Here is a 16697-nt window from a genome sequence, read left to right as displayed (position 1 = left end):
TTCCAACTCCAGTATACCTTTTTTGAGAGGGGGCGACCAGAACTGCACGCAGTATTCAAAAGGTGAGCATAGCACAGATTTCTATAGTAAAAGTGGAGGAGCTTGGCTTGCCAGACTGATCAGCAAAGCCAATGCTGACAAACTATGTGAAAAGGCTGCAAAACACCAATCCTCTGGACTGTATTGACATACAGGCCTGGTCTACACTATGAGTTTAATTTGAATTTAGCAGCGTTAAATCGAATTAACCCTGCACCCGTCCACACAACGAAGCCATTTATTTTGAAATAAAGGGCTCTTAAAATCTATTTCTGTACTCCTCCCCGACGAGCGGAGTAGCGCCAAAATCAATATGCCATTTCGAATTAGGGTTAGTGTGGCCGCAATTCTATGGTATTGACCTCCGGGAGCTATCCCACAGTGCACCATTGTGACCGCTCTGGACAGCAATATGAACTCGGATGCACTGGCCAGGTAGACAGGAAAAGCCCCGCGAACATTTGAATTTTATTTCCTGTTTGCCCAGCGTGGAGACCACAGGTGAGCACAGAGCTCATCAGCACAAGTAACCATGCAGGCCGATAATCGAAAAAGAGCACCAGCATGGACCGTACGGGAGGTACTGGATCTGATCGCTATATGGGGAGAGGATTCAGTGCTAGCAGAACTTCATTCGAAAAGACGAAATGCCAAAACTTTTGAAAAAATCTCCAAGGGCATGATGGAGAGGGGCCTGTGACGTTATTGACATAAACTGGGACCATATAGATCATTGTTGCAACCAAGGTCCTGTAGTGGCACCCAAATCTTGTATAAAGGGGGTCAAATGGGGTGTCTAGGACAAGGTTATGGTTTACTGGTTATGATTATGCTGTCTATATGTATGTATCAGTTTTGTAGTCGAAGTTATGAATATTGGCTCTATTCTGTCTGTATGGCAAACTTATGCTATGCTTCTGGGTGACATCCCAGACAAGCTGAGATTAGCTCTGCCTAGCCTGCTTGATGGCCCATTAAGGACCATCAGCTATACAATGGACCCATTGAGAGAAGGCAGATACGCCTTGTACCTCAGCAAAGTATGCAGGGACTGGCCCATGTGACTCCAGACTCCATTTTTGCTGTAATTTTCCACAGTAAGAACAAAGAGGTGATCTTACACCTGGAAAAGACTATATAAGGCTGATGCCTGATCTCCATCTTGTCTTCAATCCTGCTTCTTACCTCTGGAGGGACTTTGCTACAAACTGAAGCTCTGAACAAAGGACTGAGGACCCATCCCAGCGGGGGATGTATTCCAGAGACTTGATTTGAACCTGCAGTTTATTCCATCGCTGCTGCAAGCCTGAACCAAGAACTTTGCCATTACTGTATGTAATTGATTCCATTTAACCAATTCTAACTCTCATCTCTATCTTTTCCCTTTTATGAATAAACTTTTAGATTCTAAAGGATTGGCAGTAGCGTGATTTGTGGGTAAGGTCTGACTTGTACATTGACCTGGGTCTGGGGCTTGGTCCTTTGGGATCAGGAGAACCGTTTTCTTTTACTGGGGTATTGGTTTTTATAACCATTTGTCCCCATAACGTGTGGCACTGGTGGTAATACTGGGTAACTGGAGTGTCTAAGGAGATTGCTTGTGAGACTTGCGGTTAGCCAGTGGGGTGAGACCGAAGTCTTAGTCTGGCTGGTTTGGTTTGCCTTAGAGGTGGAAAAACCCCAGCCTTGGGCTGTAACTGCCCTATTTGAGCAATTTGTCCTGAGTTGGCACTCTCAGTTGGGTTCCGCCAGAACCGCATTGTCACAGGGCCACAATAGGGACTCAGATCAGGGCCACGTGAAAGTCAAGGAGCTCAGATAAGCCTATCAAAAAACAAAGGCAAACGGTCGCTCCAGGTCAGAGCCGCGGACATGCCGCTTCTATACCGAGCTGCATGCAATTCTAGGGGGGGCCGCCACCACTACCCCACCTCTGACCGTGGATTCCGAGGCGGGGGTAATCTCATCAGCCACACCTGAGGATTCTGCGGATGGGGAAGAGGAGGAGGAGGAGGACAAGCTTGCGGAGAGCACACAGCACTCTGTTCTCCCCAACAGCTAGGATCTTTTTCTCAGCCTGACTGAAATACCCTCCCAAGCCAGTACCCAAGACCATGACTCCATGGAAGGGACCTCAGGTGAGTTTACCTTTTTAAAATATAAAACATGGTTTAAAAGCAAGTGTTTTTTAATGATTAATTTGCCCTGAGGACTTGGGATGCATTCGCGGCCAGTACAGCTACTGGAAAAGTCTGTTAACGCGTCTGGGGATGGAGCGGAAATCCTCCAGGGACATCTCCATGAAGCTCTCCTGCAGGTACTCCAAAAGCCTTTGCAGAAGGCTTCTGGGCAGTGCAGCCTTATTCCGTCCTCCATGGTAGGACACTTGACCACGCCATGCTAGTAGCAAGTAATCTGGTATCATTGCATGACAAAGCCTGGCAGCGTATGGTCCCGGTGTTTGCTGGCATTCAAGCAACATCTGTTCTTTATCTTGCTGTGTAATCCTCAAGAAAGTGATATCGCTCATGGTAACCTGGTTGAAATATGGGAATCTAATTAAGGGGACAGAGGTGGCCGTTCCTACTGGGCTGTTTGCCTGTGGCTGAAAAGAAATCCTCTGCAGTTAGTCAAGCGCGGGGGGGATGGGGATCGGCCCTGAGCTTTTCGCGTTTGGCTAGCAGGGATATTCCCTGATACCAGCCACATGGTGGGGGGGGAGGGATAAAGCGATCATCCAGAGAATTGGATGCGGGGGGGAGTTAGTTTTTTCTGCTGCTGAAGGTTAACAGGAAAACCGCAGCACTCAATAGGCTTTGCTTGGTATGTGGGAAAGGAGGGCACAGAAGCCGAAAGACAATGGCTTACCATGGCCGCATGCAAGCGGAATTCTGTTGCCCGGACCTGCATCTGTGATCTCTAGCAGCAAAGCCACAGGCACTCAATATTTGAGGCAAAATGCGACCTTGCACAGAAATCACATGTGCTATGTAATGTGAATAGTGTTGTTCACTGTGAAAGAGTATAAGCATTGTTCTGTAAAATGTATCTTTTTTTTAAAAATTCTCTCCTTTTTTCCCTCCCTCCAGCAGCTGCAAATTTTTCAAGCCTCCCTCCTCCGTCCCGAAGGCTATCTCAGATAGGGTGTTGGAAAAAAAGGACATGAGACGAGATGTTCGTGGAAAACATGGAATCCACACGCAGTGAAAGAGCTCATCTGAATGAGTGGAAGGATACGGTTTCAAAGTATAGGAAAGATGCCAGTGAACATGAGGACAGGAGGGACCAATGTGAGGAGAGGAGAGATGCTCGAGATGAGAGGTGGCGGCAGGAAGATCAGAGGAGGCAGGATGCAACGCTGGGGCTGCTGTGTGAGCAAGCAGACATGCTCCGGCGTCTGGTGGAGCTTCAGGAACGGCATCAGGATCACAGACTGGCGCTACAGCCCCTGTATAACCCCCCCTCCCCATGTTCCATAGCCTCCTCATCCAGATGTGTAAGAACGCGGGGGGGAGGCTCTGTGCACCCTCCCATTCCACCCCAGTGGACAGCCCAAGCAAAAAATTTTTTTAACCTTTTTTTAGTGGCCTTTTCCTTCCCGCCGATCCTCCTCCCAAACCCCACCTGGGTTCTCTCCCTCTTTTTATAATCAATTAATAAAGAATAAATGATTTTTAAACGATAGTGACTTTATTTCCTTTGAAAGCAAGCTGAGATCGAAGGGGGAGGGTGGGCTCCTTACAGAGAATGAGTTAATAAAGGGGGTGGGTTTTCATCAAGGAGAAACAAACAGAAATTTCACACTGTAGCCTGGCCAGTCATGAAATTGGTTTTCAAAGCTTCTCTGATGCGCAGCGCTTCCTGGTGTGCTCTTCTAATCGCCCTGGTGTCTGGCTGCGCGTAATCAGCAGCCAGGCAATTTACCTCAGCCTCCCACCCCGCCATAAAGGTCTCCCCCTTACTTTCACAGAGATTGTGGAGCACACAGCAAGCAGCAATAACAATGGGGATATTGGTTTGGCTGAGGTCTGACCGAGTCAGTAACGATCGCCAGCAACCTTTTAAACGTCCAAATGCACATTCTACCACCATTCTGCAGTTGCTCAGCCTGTAGTTGGACAGCTCCTGATTCCTGTCCAGGCTGCCTGTTTATGGCTTCATGAGCCATGGCATTAAGGGGTAGGCTGGGTCCCCAAGGATAACTATTGGCATTTCAACATCCCCAACGGTTATTTTCTGGTCCGGGAAGTAAGTCCCTTGCTGCAGCCGTTTAAACAGAGTAGTGTTCCTGAAGATGCGAGCAGCGTGAACCCTTCCCGGCCTGCCCACGTTGATGTTGGTGAAACGTTCCTTGTGATCCACCAGTGCTTGCAGCACCATTGAAAAGTACCCCTGGCGGTTTATGTACTGGGTACCCTGGTGCTCCGGTGCCAAGATAGGGATATGGGTTCCATCTATCGCCCCACCACAGTTAGGGAATCCCATTGCAGCAAAGCCATCCACTATGACCTGCACATTTCCCAGAGTCACTACCTTTCGTAGCAGCAGCTCAGTGATTGCTTTGGCTACTTGCATCACAGCAGCCCCCACAGTAGATTTGCCCACTCCAAATTGATTCCTGACTGACCGGTAGCTGTCTGGCTATCGCCACTCGCTTCTCAACTGTGAGGGCTGCTCTCATCTTGGTATTCTGGTGCTTCAGGGCAGGGGAAAGCAAGTCACAAAGTTCCATGAAAGTGCCCTTACGCATGCAAAAGTTTCACAGCCACTGGGAATCGTCCCACACCTGCAACACTATGTGGTCCCATCAGTCTGTGCTTGTTTCCCGGGCCCAGAATCGGCATTCCAGGGATAGAACCTGCCCCATTAACAACATGATCTCCAAAGCACCAGGGCCCGCGGTTTGAGAGAATTCTGTGTCTGTGTCCATGTCCTCATCACTCTTGTCGCTGCGCTGCTGTCGCCGCCGCCTCCTCGCCTTATTTTTCTGGTCCTGGTTCAGCATAAACTGCATGAGAATGCGCGAGGTGTTTACAATGTTCATGACTGCTGTCTTGAGCTGAGCGGGCTCCATGCTTGCCGTGGTATGGCGTCTGCAGTGTTCACCCAGGAAAAAAGGCGCGAAACGGTTGTCTGCCGTTGCTTTCATGGAGGGAGGAGGGAGGCTGTACCGAGAACCACCTGCGACAATGTTTTTTGCCCCATCAGGCACTGGGATTTCAACCCAGAATTCCAATGGGTGGGGGAGACTGCGGGAACTATGGGATAGCTATGGGATAACTACCCACAGTGCAACGCTCCGGAAATCGACGCTAGCCCCGGTACATGGACGCACACCGCCGAATTAATGTGCTTAGTGTGGCCGCATACATTCGACTTTATACAATCTGTTTCCAAAATTTGAATTCTGTAAATTCGGATTAATCCGATAGTGTAGACATACCCACAGAAAACCTTATAAACCAGTCATTGTCAAAGCTAATTTTAGTAGTACTTAACAAGGCTGTTAAAAATGCTGGAGACACAACACAGTTTATTCAAACAAACAGGGCTGTCACATAATACTTTCTCTTTAAGCAAGAGATGCCACACACCAGAAACTGGAGACCAGTGTTAAGTGCACTGTCATTTGTTAATCCTGAAGTTGGACACTGGTTCCGACCAAGACCAGCAAATGCTCACTATCTTTCTGTAAGAAACTCAACTGACTGGTTAGAATCATGCAGTATAACAGTGAAAGACTCAGCTGTTGAAAAAGTGAAGAACTCCCACCGCATTCAGAAAATATGCATACATGGCTGATGAATGAACCGATGCAAATGGGTGTTAAGTATTAAGTCACTGCATATGTTTTCTTGATGTCAGTGGTAGGGCAGTAGATGAATTTCTAGATGTTCAGGTTATAAAAGACACATTGGCTGTATCTCTGACAACCCACATCTTAGAAGAGTTAAATGCTTGTAAATTGAACCCCAAAGAGATGGCTGCTTGTGCATTTGATGGAGCTGCAAACTTCTCTGGAAAACACAGTGGAGTACAAGCTTTGCTCAGAGAAAAGTGTAACTAAACTCTCCTATATACACTGCAGAGGCCATCTGTGATGGGTTCGGTCACAGAGACACCCCCTTGGGACTGTCACCTGATGTGCTGAAATTACCTCTGAGCCCATTTTCCCTGCCAGCTTGGGACTCCAGAACCCTGCCTTGTTGAGCCAGACACGCTAGCCTGCTGCAACACAGACTCAGGGTCTGGGCCACGCCCTCAAAGCTGCAGACTTTAACCAAAAACAGCTCAGCAGGTTACCTCGCCAGTAGCCAGACATGCAGTTCCCAATGGGATCCAAACCCAAATAAATCTGTTTTATTCTGTATAAAGCTTATACCAGGTAAATTCATAAATTGTCCGCCCTCTATAACATTGATAGATTTGCACAGCTGTTTGCTCCCCCAGGTATTAATCACTTACTCTGAGTTCATTAATAAACAAAAGTGATTTTATTAAGTATAAAAGGTAGGATTTAAATTGTTTCAAGTAATAACAGACAGAACAAAGTAAGTCACCAAGCAAAATAAAGCAAAAACATGCAAGTCTAAGCCTAATACATTAAGAAACTGATTACAGGTAATATCTCACCCTCAGAGATGTTCCAATAAACTTCTTTCACAGACTAGACTCCTTCCTAGTCTGGGCCCAATCCTTTCACCTGGTACAGTCCTTGTTAGTTCCAGCAGACATCTCAGATGGTAAGCCGGGGCTTTCTCATGACTGGCAGCCTCCTTTGTCCTGCTCCACCCCCTTTTCTAGCTTTGGCACAAGGCAGGAATATTTTGTTTCTTTGGATCCCCACCCCTCCTTTAAATGGAAAAGTACCAGATTTAAGATGGATTCCAGTGTCATGTGACATTGTCCTGTGAGACCCCAGCCTCCATTCTTCATGGGCTGGCCCATACCTACACAGGAAGGTTTGCAAGTAAACAGAGCTATTTACAGTTCATTGACTCTGAAGCACCCTTAATGGCTTCCACTTAATATGTTTGCATCAGTAATACAAGTTTATATCTTATTCTCCTAACTCCAGACTTAGAAATAATACATGCAAACAAATAGAATGAACACACTCAATAGATTATAAGCTTTGTAATGATACCTTACAAGAGACCTTTTGCATAAAGCATATTCCAGTTAATTCATATTCACATTCATAAGCATATTTTCATAAAGCATGTGGAGTGCAACATCACAACATCTACTTGAACTAGTACTAGCATGAGCTGCAGAATCTTCAAAAGGAATTTAAAAAGCCATAAATTTAATGTCTTTCTTTTTTCAGCATGAGTCCAAAGGGACTGAACATCTTGGAAAATATAGAAGATACACTGGGACTGAAGTTCAAATTTGAAAAACTCGCTGGCTTTCTCATGAGCAATCCTTTGCCGTTGTCTTAAATTTACTGCAACCATTATTATTGGCTTTGGAAAGTATCTACCGAGATGGGATGGATCTAAGTAGTGAGGCTGGTGGACTACTTTTGCTACTAATTTCAGAGAAGACAATCACCATTCTCTCTTGTAAGTCTACTGTTGAAACCACTTCAGTCATTAAACAATGCCATCCAGACATCTGCTACAACAGTACTAGATCTCTGGCTAGCAATGGAAGCTACTCTTGGATCAATCAGAGAGATATCCATTGAAAACGTACTGGAAGAAACAAAGACTTCAGTTCAGAAATTGACTAATTAGGGCACTTATATTAACTCCTTAAATGAAGAGGACAAGAAGTGTTTGGTAAGCCGGCTGAAAAAGTAAAATACACAGACTTGATTTTTACCTCTCTACAACAGCAACTTCTGGATTCTGTCAACCTCTACGTAGCTTTTACAGATGCCTGTCTTGTAAAACACTGACAGTTGAGTGGAGTGAGGCACTACCTGCAATGGGGCTGCCATGTGATCAGGACAGAATAGAGAATTTGAACAGAGTGGAATATCATATGATGAATAAAAGAAGATTTGACTTCAACTTCTTCTTTATCATCACTAGTGATTCAACCCAATTTTTGTGCTATATTTCCTGGGATGAAAGAAGTAGGAATTCATCTTTTTCTACTCCCAGTCACAACAGCTGCAGTTGAGCATTCTTTTGTGTTCTGAAAAAAGTCACCTTCTGCATGATCATGAGCATATCATGAGGGACTGGAAGTCCCGGACACATGAGGACTGTGACAGGGTAATAATCCAGCACCCTGTTCAGTAAAGCTCTCCCAGACTGGGCCCTATTACCTCGCCTGCATTAGTGGCAGAAGGACTCGCACCCACCTTCTCGGCTGCTATGTGGCTTAATCCAGAGCACTACTTAGATCCCCCAGGGCAGCTGAGTCTGTTTTCAACCATCATTTCCAGGCTGGAGATTCCAAAACCTGGGATGAAGCCCCACCCCATCCACAAATGAGTTGATGCCCCTGAGTCAGACTCATCCTTGAGTAACTGTGCCAGGGTTCCAAGGTTCCATCCTTCATGGGTGTGTAGGATAGTCCTAGAGCTAATATGGGGGAGGGATGGCTGCTGCTGCCACAGCTGTGCAAGCCTGGGGCTTCCTATATTTGCCCTAGCATCCTTCAGGGTGCAGAGAAGCTCCGTTGCTCCATTCTCATCTGGCCACTAGGGAGGAGGGGCTGAAGTCTTTGGTGGGAGACATGGACTTGAATATGGACTCCAGTGAGCAAATGTATGTGAAAAAGCTAAAAAATGAGTACTCTGTGGGAAGAAGACTTCACTGCCAGCCCCTAGTAAGATCTGGAAATGTATGGTTTTCAAATTCATATTAACTAATTTCACAAGTAACTCAATTCAGAGTCGTTTTCAGATTATACATGACACAGTAAAGTCAGGCGATTCTGCCTCCCAGTTAGGTTGTAGGGTGAGGTGCCCTCTCTCACATCAACAGGGACTTGTCCTGCTATTGCTTATTTGGGGTCTAGGATTAGTCAAAAAATTCTACTGATCACAGGTTAAAATAGGCCTTTGGCCCTCTCAGCTTTTCTTTTAGGTCTCTAACCTCTTATGAACTTTCTAGACCAGCATAACTTTCCATGCACTTGTCTAATTCTAGATCCCAAGATTATTATGCAAGGACTTGGAAACAATGCCTTCCTTTCACAGAGACAGAGTAGCAGGGGAGTTTGGCTTCTCTTCATGATGGACACGTTTTCTCTCACATTTCAAGATAAACAGCAAACCTTCATTGCTTTTAGAACACATTTTTATTAAGTCAGTACAAACCACCCTAATGTCAACAAGCTAATACATTTTAGTCATTTTGTTTTTCCATACCAGTCACATTCCTGCTGCTCTGTGTCACTATTCAGAACTATCAATATCAAGAGAAGAGCTGGGTGAATAATGGATTTTCTTTTTTGGTTTGACAATTTTGAAAAAAATATTCTGTTTCAGGTGGAACCAAAAACAGTGTTTAAAAAATGTTCAGCAAATTGAAAAGTCAAAACCATCTCAAGTTGGGTCAAAATGAACCTTTTTTTTTTTTCAACCCAATTCAAAACTTTTCATTTTGATTTCAGGCGTTTTGACAAAAGCAAAGGAAGACAAGAGTTACAAAATGGCCAGGGAACAGAATATAGCCTTTCTTACAATGTTTAGCCCAGGGGTTAGGGATCTCACCTAGACTGTGGGAGACCCATGTCTCCCAGAGGAGGTAATTGAACCCAAATCTCATGTCCTGGGTGAGTCCGTTAACTACTGGGCCAAAGGTTGTGAGGGAGCCCTCCTCCTCAGGTCAAAATATTTTCATGTTTTTAGTTTGGTTACAGCTATTTGGCAAAAGCAACACAAATTCACAGATACTTTTGGGTTAACCAAAACTCAATTTTGACCAACTCTACTCAAGAACATGGTTATCTGATTTAGTGTGGGCAAGTGGCGGGTGGCAACCTCACTGGGATGAGTATACATGATAAACAAGATTTTGATACTTTTGATATCCCTCTAACATCTACTTTCCTTCAAATTTATTACATCTGTATGATCATAGATAAATATAAAAATGGCTATCTTGGATCAGACCAGTGGTCCTTGTAACCCAGTATCATGTTTTCCAAGAGAGGCCAATGAGGATGCTTCAGGGGGAATGAACAGAACAGGGCTATTATTGAGTGATCCATCCCCTGTCATCAAGTCCCAGCTTCTGGCAGTCAGAGGTTTAGGGACACCCAAATCATGTGGTTGCATCACTGACTATCTTAGCTAATAGCCATTGATGGATTTATCATCCATGAACTTATCTAATTTTTTTGGACCCAGTTAGTTTTGGCCTTCATAACATCCCCTGGCAATGAGTTCACCAGGTTGACTGTGCATTGTGTGAAGAAGTACTTCCTTTTGTTTGTTTTAAACCTGTGGCCTGTTAATTTCATTGGGTGACCCCTGGTTCTTGTGTTATGCGAAGGTGTAAATAACACTTCCCTAATTGCTTTCTCCACACCATTCATGATTGGATAGACCTCTCCTTCTTAGTTGCCTCTTTTCCAAGCTGAACAGTCCAAGGCTTATTATTCTCTCCTTATATGGAAGCTGTTCCACACCCCTAATAATTTTTGCTGTCCTTTTCTGTATTTTTCCCCAACTCTAATATTTTTTTTTGAGATGGGGTGACCAGAACTTCATGCAGTATTCAAGGTGGGGGAGTACTATGGAGTTATATAGTGACATCATGATATTTACTGTCTTATTATCTACCCATTTCCTAGTGGTTCCTAACATTGTTAGCTTTCTTAACTGCCCCTGCACATTGAGCAGATGTTTTCAGAGAACTATCCACAGTGACTCCAAGATCTTTTTCTTGAGTGGCAACAGCTAATTTAAACCCCGTCATATCATATCTATAGTTGGAATTATGTTTTCCGATGTATATTACTTTGCATTTATCAATATTGAATTTAATCTGCTATTTTATTGCCCAGTTGTGTGAGAGCCCTTTGTAACTCTTCACAATCAGCTTTGGAATTAACTATCTTGAGTAATTTAGTGTCGTCTGCAAACTTTGCCATCTCACCGTTTACCCTTTTTTCCAGATAATTTATGAATATGTTGAACAGTACTGATCCCATTACAGATCCCTAAGAGACACCACTATTTACCTTTCTCCATTCTGAAAACTGACAATCTATTCCTACCCTTTGTTCCCTGTTTTTTAACTAGTTACTGATCCATGAGAGGCCCTTCCCTCTTATCCCTCTTATCCCTACTTACGAGCCTTTGATGTGGGGACCTTGTGAAAGGCTTTCTGAAAGTCCAAGTATACTGTATCTACTGGATCACCCTTGTCCACATATTTGTTGATCTCCTCAAAGAATTCTAATAGATTGGTGAGGCATGATTTCCCTTTCTGTTCTTTACTATAGTTTCAGCCTGTTTGCATGGTACTGAAGTTAGACTTAAGGGGCTGTAATTGCCAGGATTGCCTCTGGAGCCTTTTTAAAAAATCAGCTTGATAGACTGACCTGATCTTGAACAAACCTTATGGAATTAAAATAAACTCTATCAAATTAAGTTAAATCTTACTGAGTTAGGGTTAATACCTTTGGGGTATATTGTATTGAAAATTAAATTAAGTATGTGTTACTGTGGCATTGTATGTATTTTCTTTAGTAGCAGGAGGAGGCTAATGTACTTCCTCCATTATCCACCCTTTGAAGCCACCAGCTGGAAATGTCCATGTATACTAGCACAAACCAGATTCTCCATGGACCAATAGACAAAGAGGGTTTTTGGATAAAGAGCCTGGTTTTAAACTGGCTCAGGGCGCTCTTTCTGATGAAGCAAACATAGGACTCCTGGTCCATGGAGGCCCTCCCATCCTTACGAAAGTGTTGGAAGGACTGGGCTGCTGAAGCCCCATAAGACTGGGTGCTTGTTCTGAACTGATCTGTGATGAACATGTGACCACACAGGAGACCCCATGGATGTTTAAAGACTGCTGTTGCCAGAGCCCATGTTAGGACTGAGGTGACCTGTGGTAACAGTATTAGCAGGCATGTAGGCTCTTTTATTGTTATTTATTTGTTTTTTTTTGTAATGCTTTCACCTTAAGAATAAGACAGGCTTGCATAAGTAGTACAGTGTGGTAATTTATTGACAGTCACTCTTATCCCTCTCTAAAGAGAAAGCAAGCCTCTGCTGGGAATAACACAGTGAAGGCAGAGAGCTGGCAGCCTGGAAATAACCCCAGTCAGAAGGGAGAGAGTCATAGGTCTCCACCCAGAAAGGTAACAGTTGGGGAGTTTGAAAGCCCGGGAGCGGGTGCCCTTCCTGGATCACAGTCGGGAAATACAGGTCCAGTTGCTCTCAACCGTGACAACAAAGTCAGAATTCAAAGCCAGAAGGGACCAGATCATCTAGTTCAGTGGCTCTCAACTTTTCCAGACTACTGTACCCCTTTCAGTTGTCTGATTTGTCTTGCATATCCCCAAGTTTCACCTCACTTAAAAACTACTTGCTTACAAAATCAGACATAAAAATACAAAAGTATCACAGCACACTATTACTGAAAAATTGTTTATGTTCTCATTTTTACCATATAATCATAAAATAAATCAACTGGTTTATAAATATTGTACTTACATTTCAGTGTTTAGTATATAGAGCAGTATAAACAAATCGTATGAAATTTTAGTTTGTACTGACTTCACTAGTGTTTTTTATGTAGCCTGTTGTAAAACTAGGCATGTATCTAGATGAGTTGATGTACCCCGGAAGACCTCTGCGCATCCATGGTTGAGAACCACTGCTCTAATCTGACCTCCTACCACCTGCTGTATAGCACAGGCCCCCAGCACCTGCCCACTACACCCAACAAGCAAAATTAGACCCAAGTATTACAGCACACAGGAGACAAGACTATTATGTGCCACAGGCAGAGAACAGGAGAGACTGGGTGCTGAAGGCTCCTGCAATGGCAGGAAAATGATGAAGTGAGAGAGACTCAGATAATCCTGGCAAGTGACCCATACCCCACATTGCAAAGAAAGGTAAAAAAATCCCCAAGGTCCCTCCCAGACTGACCTGGGAGAAAATTCCTTCCTGACCCCACATATGGTGATCATTTTAGATCCTGAGCACATGAGCAAGAATCAACCAGCCAAGCACCTAAGAGAGAATGCCCAGTTCCACCTCAGAGCCCTGGCCCACCTTGTCCAATGTCCCATCTCCATCCATGGCCAACCCTGATGCAGAGGAAGGAGACCAACCCTCATCCCCCTTAAAGCTCCAGAAGATGGCTGAAACCCTGAAGCATGAGCTGTGGGCACATAAGACAATAACCCAAAGGGACCCTCCAGTGCTGCTGAGCCCCGCCCCCTACTATCACAAGCATAGGGGCTGACTCCATGGGTGCTCCAGGGTTGGAGCACCCACGGGAAAAAATTAGCAGGTGCTTTGCACCCACTGGCAGCCAAGCTCCCCTCTTGCCCTTGCTCCTCCCACCTGCCGGTGGCCCCACTGATCAACTCTTCACCCTCCTCCCATTGCCTCCTGCATGTTCCGTGGCATGCAGGAGGCACCAGGAAGGAGGGGGAGCAGTGGGGATGGGGCACGCTCGGGGGAGGGGGCGGGAAGAGGCGGAGCGAGGGTGGGAACAGGCAGGGCAGGGGTACGGTTTGGGGAAAGGGGTATAGTGGGGGTGGGCCTGGGGCAGGTCAAGCACCCCCTGGGGAAGAGAGGAAGTCGGCACCTATGATCACAAGCAATCCTGTCATACAATCTCACTCATAAATTTGTCCAGCTGCTCTTAAAACTAAGAAAGTTGTTTGGTCTCACAACTCCTAGTGGGAGGCTGTTCCAGAACCTGGTCCGCTGCGAGTCGGTCTCTTGAGGTTCCACTCAGCTTTCTGTGATTTCAGCTCTCAATGGGGGAACCTTACAGCGCATGCAGGCTGGGCTGTTTTTTCCACAGAAATGCTGTCCTGCAGCAGATCTAAGCACTCAGACCTGATTATTAGTGATTTCAACTCTAGTGGTCACTTAACAAAACAAAAGACTCTCCATGGAGCCTAATAAGCTCTATCTTTAAATAGGGGAGAGGGGCAAGTTAAATAGTGCCTGTGACTCTTAGGTCCCATCTACACTGGCAAGTTTGTGCGCAGTAAAGCAGCTTTAAGCGCTGTAACTCCTGAGGTGTACACACTGCCAAGCCACTTAGTGTGCAGAAACTGCACAGATGCAGCACTCTAAAAAAACCACCTCGACAAGAGGCATAGAGCTTCCTGCGCCGGGGCTACAGCGCTGCGGTGCCACTGTAGGCACTGTGGTGATTACAGTGCTGTGATTGGCCTCCGGGAGCTGTCCCACAATGCCTGTTCTCACCTCTCTGGTCATTGGTTTGAACTCTACTGCCCTGCCCTCAGGTGACCAACCATCAGCCCCACCCCATACTTCCTTTGCAAATTTGAAAGCCCCCTTCCTGTTTGCTCAGTGATGTGTGCAGTGGTCTCAGCGCATCTTTCCAGGTGGCCATGCCTGCTCCATGCACCAGGCGATCCTGCACTTGGAGCAATGCCAAGCTGCTAGACATCATCAGCATTTGGGGAGAGGAGGCAGTGCAGTCACAGGTGCGTTCGAGCCATTGGAATTATGATACCTATGGACAGATTTCTAGGTGCATGATAGAAAAGGGCCATGACCGGGACACATTGCAGTGCAGGGTCAAAGTGAAGGAGCTGCGGAACGCATACCAATCGCCACTCCAGTGCTGCGTCCACGAGTTGCCGGCTCTACAAAGAGCAGGACACGATACTCGGTGATGACCCCACCTTCACTGCGAAGGCCTCTGTGGATACTTTGTTGGCTCATGCGCCAGTCAAGAGTGGACCGAGCCAGGAGGAGGTAATCTTGGATGAAGAGGGGGAGGGGGAACCAGAGGCAGAGGATGATTCGGAAGCCAGAGATACATGCAGCCAGGAGCTCTTTTCTTCCCTGGAGGAGCCTAGCCAGTCACAGCAGTTGGATCTTGGCAAAGCGCAAGCAGGAGAGCAGGCCCTTGATAAGTCAATCTGATTTTGGGAATTGCTGAAGCGAGTTGTTGGTGGCAGGAGGGTTGCAGAAAGCAGGCTTGTCTCCCATCTCATGCCTAGTTTGAGCAGCAGAACAGCTGTTGATACACTCCCTCACTTCATGGGAAGCTCCCTCAGAGATCATCAGGAAACTCTCGTGGAGACACTGGGCAATCCGCTCCCACAGGTTCCTCGGCAGAACTGCTTTGTTTCGTGCCCCATTAACGATAACTTTCCCGCGCCACTGTGCTGTCACGGGTGCAGAGTAGGTGGACCACTGCCGTACACAGGCTAGCCACATAGGGGCCAGGGCAGAAGCCGCAGGCTTGGAGAAGACCCTCCCTTGATTCCCTGCTCACACTCAGCAGCAAGATATCTTCCATAATGATCACCTCCTGTGGAAAGTGTGGGGACAGGAATGATTATCAGGCCCATCCTACAGTGCTGGCTCTCCCCAAGTGCCCAAGAGCCACGTGCCCAGTGTACAGCAGGGTCCAGGAACAGTGATTTACCCTGCCCCTGCAGCTACTCACCATTTTGGGGGTCTTGTGGCTTATGTGTGCTTGCCTGGGGGTCAGTTAGTGACAGGCGTGTGAGTACTGGCTGTGTTTTAAAGCACTGAAACAGTATTGTCTGCGTTGCAAACAATACTACTTCTGTAAAATGTTGCATTTAAACTTCAGAGAGATGACCTTGGGAGCACAGCCTCCCTCTTTGTTATTGGTGGCAGAATGGTTGCGAAGAATTAGGAAGCGTCCAAGAAAAACTAAGGATAGGGTGACCAGACAGCAAATGTGAAAAATTGGGACGGGGTGGGGGGTAATAGGAACCTATATAAGAAAAAGACCCCAAAATTGGGACTGTCCCTATAAAATTGGGCATCTGGTCACTCTAACTAAGGAGGACTTTATGCGTGAGGTTATAATGCACTCCGCTGCTGAGAAAAAGGAATTGAAGGAGTGGCGGGACAGCAAGAAGAGGGAATGAAAGGAGAACGTGGCACACCAGAAAGAAGCCACGGAATGGCTCTTAACAGTTATGGAGTGCCAAGCAGACACGCTCCAGGCAATACTAGCTCTTTAAACCGAGCAGCTCTGCACCCGCCCTCCCCTGCAGCTGCTGTCACAACACTCTTTCCCATGCACCCCCTCCCCCCACACACACCGCCAACACACTCTTATCAACATCCTGCTCCACTCTCTACCCGCATTCCACTCCTCCCTCCTCACAGTCCAGCAGTGTGGACTCCCAATACCCACTGCACTCAACACCCATCCATTTACAGTTTGACCCTGCTGAAGTACAGCACCCGCTGCATCATACTCCAAAGGAGAAGGTTGGGTATGATCCCTGGACGTACACAAATCTGTAGCCGTCCCGGGACCCCTCCTCCTCTTGAGACCTTCCATTCCCCCATCCCCCTCCCTGCTGATGATTTTTTTTGTTTCACTATCTCCTCTGGTTGTTGTCTTTCAATAAAAGAATTGTGTTTGTTTGAAAGCAATCTTTATTCTATTAAGTGAAAGCAAAAAGAGCACTGCAAAGCAACATACAATTATGTTAAGGCCCCTTCTTGCATAATGTGCACCAATCACCTC

The sequence above is a fragment of the Chrysemys picta genome, chromosome 7 (assembly GCF_011386835.1).
Source record: "Chrysemys picta bellii isolate R12L10 chromosome 7, ASM1138683v2, whole genome shotgun sequence".
Classification (NCBI taxonomy): domain Eukaryota; kingdom Metazoa; phylum Chordata; order Testudines; family Emydidae; genus Chrysemys; species Chrysemys picta.
This window is presented reverse-complemented; position numbering follows the sequence as displayed.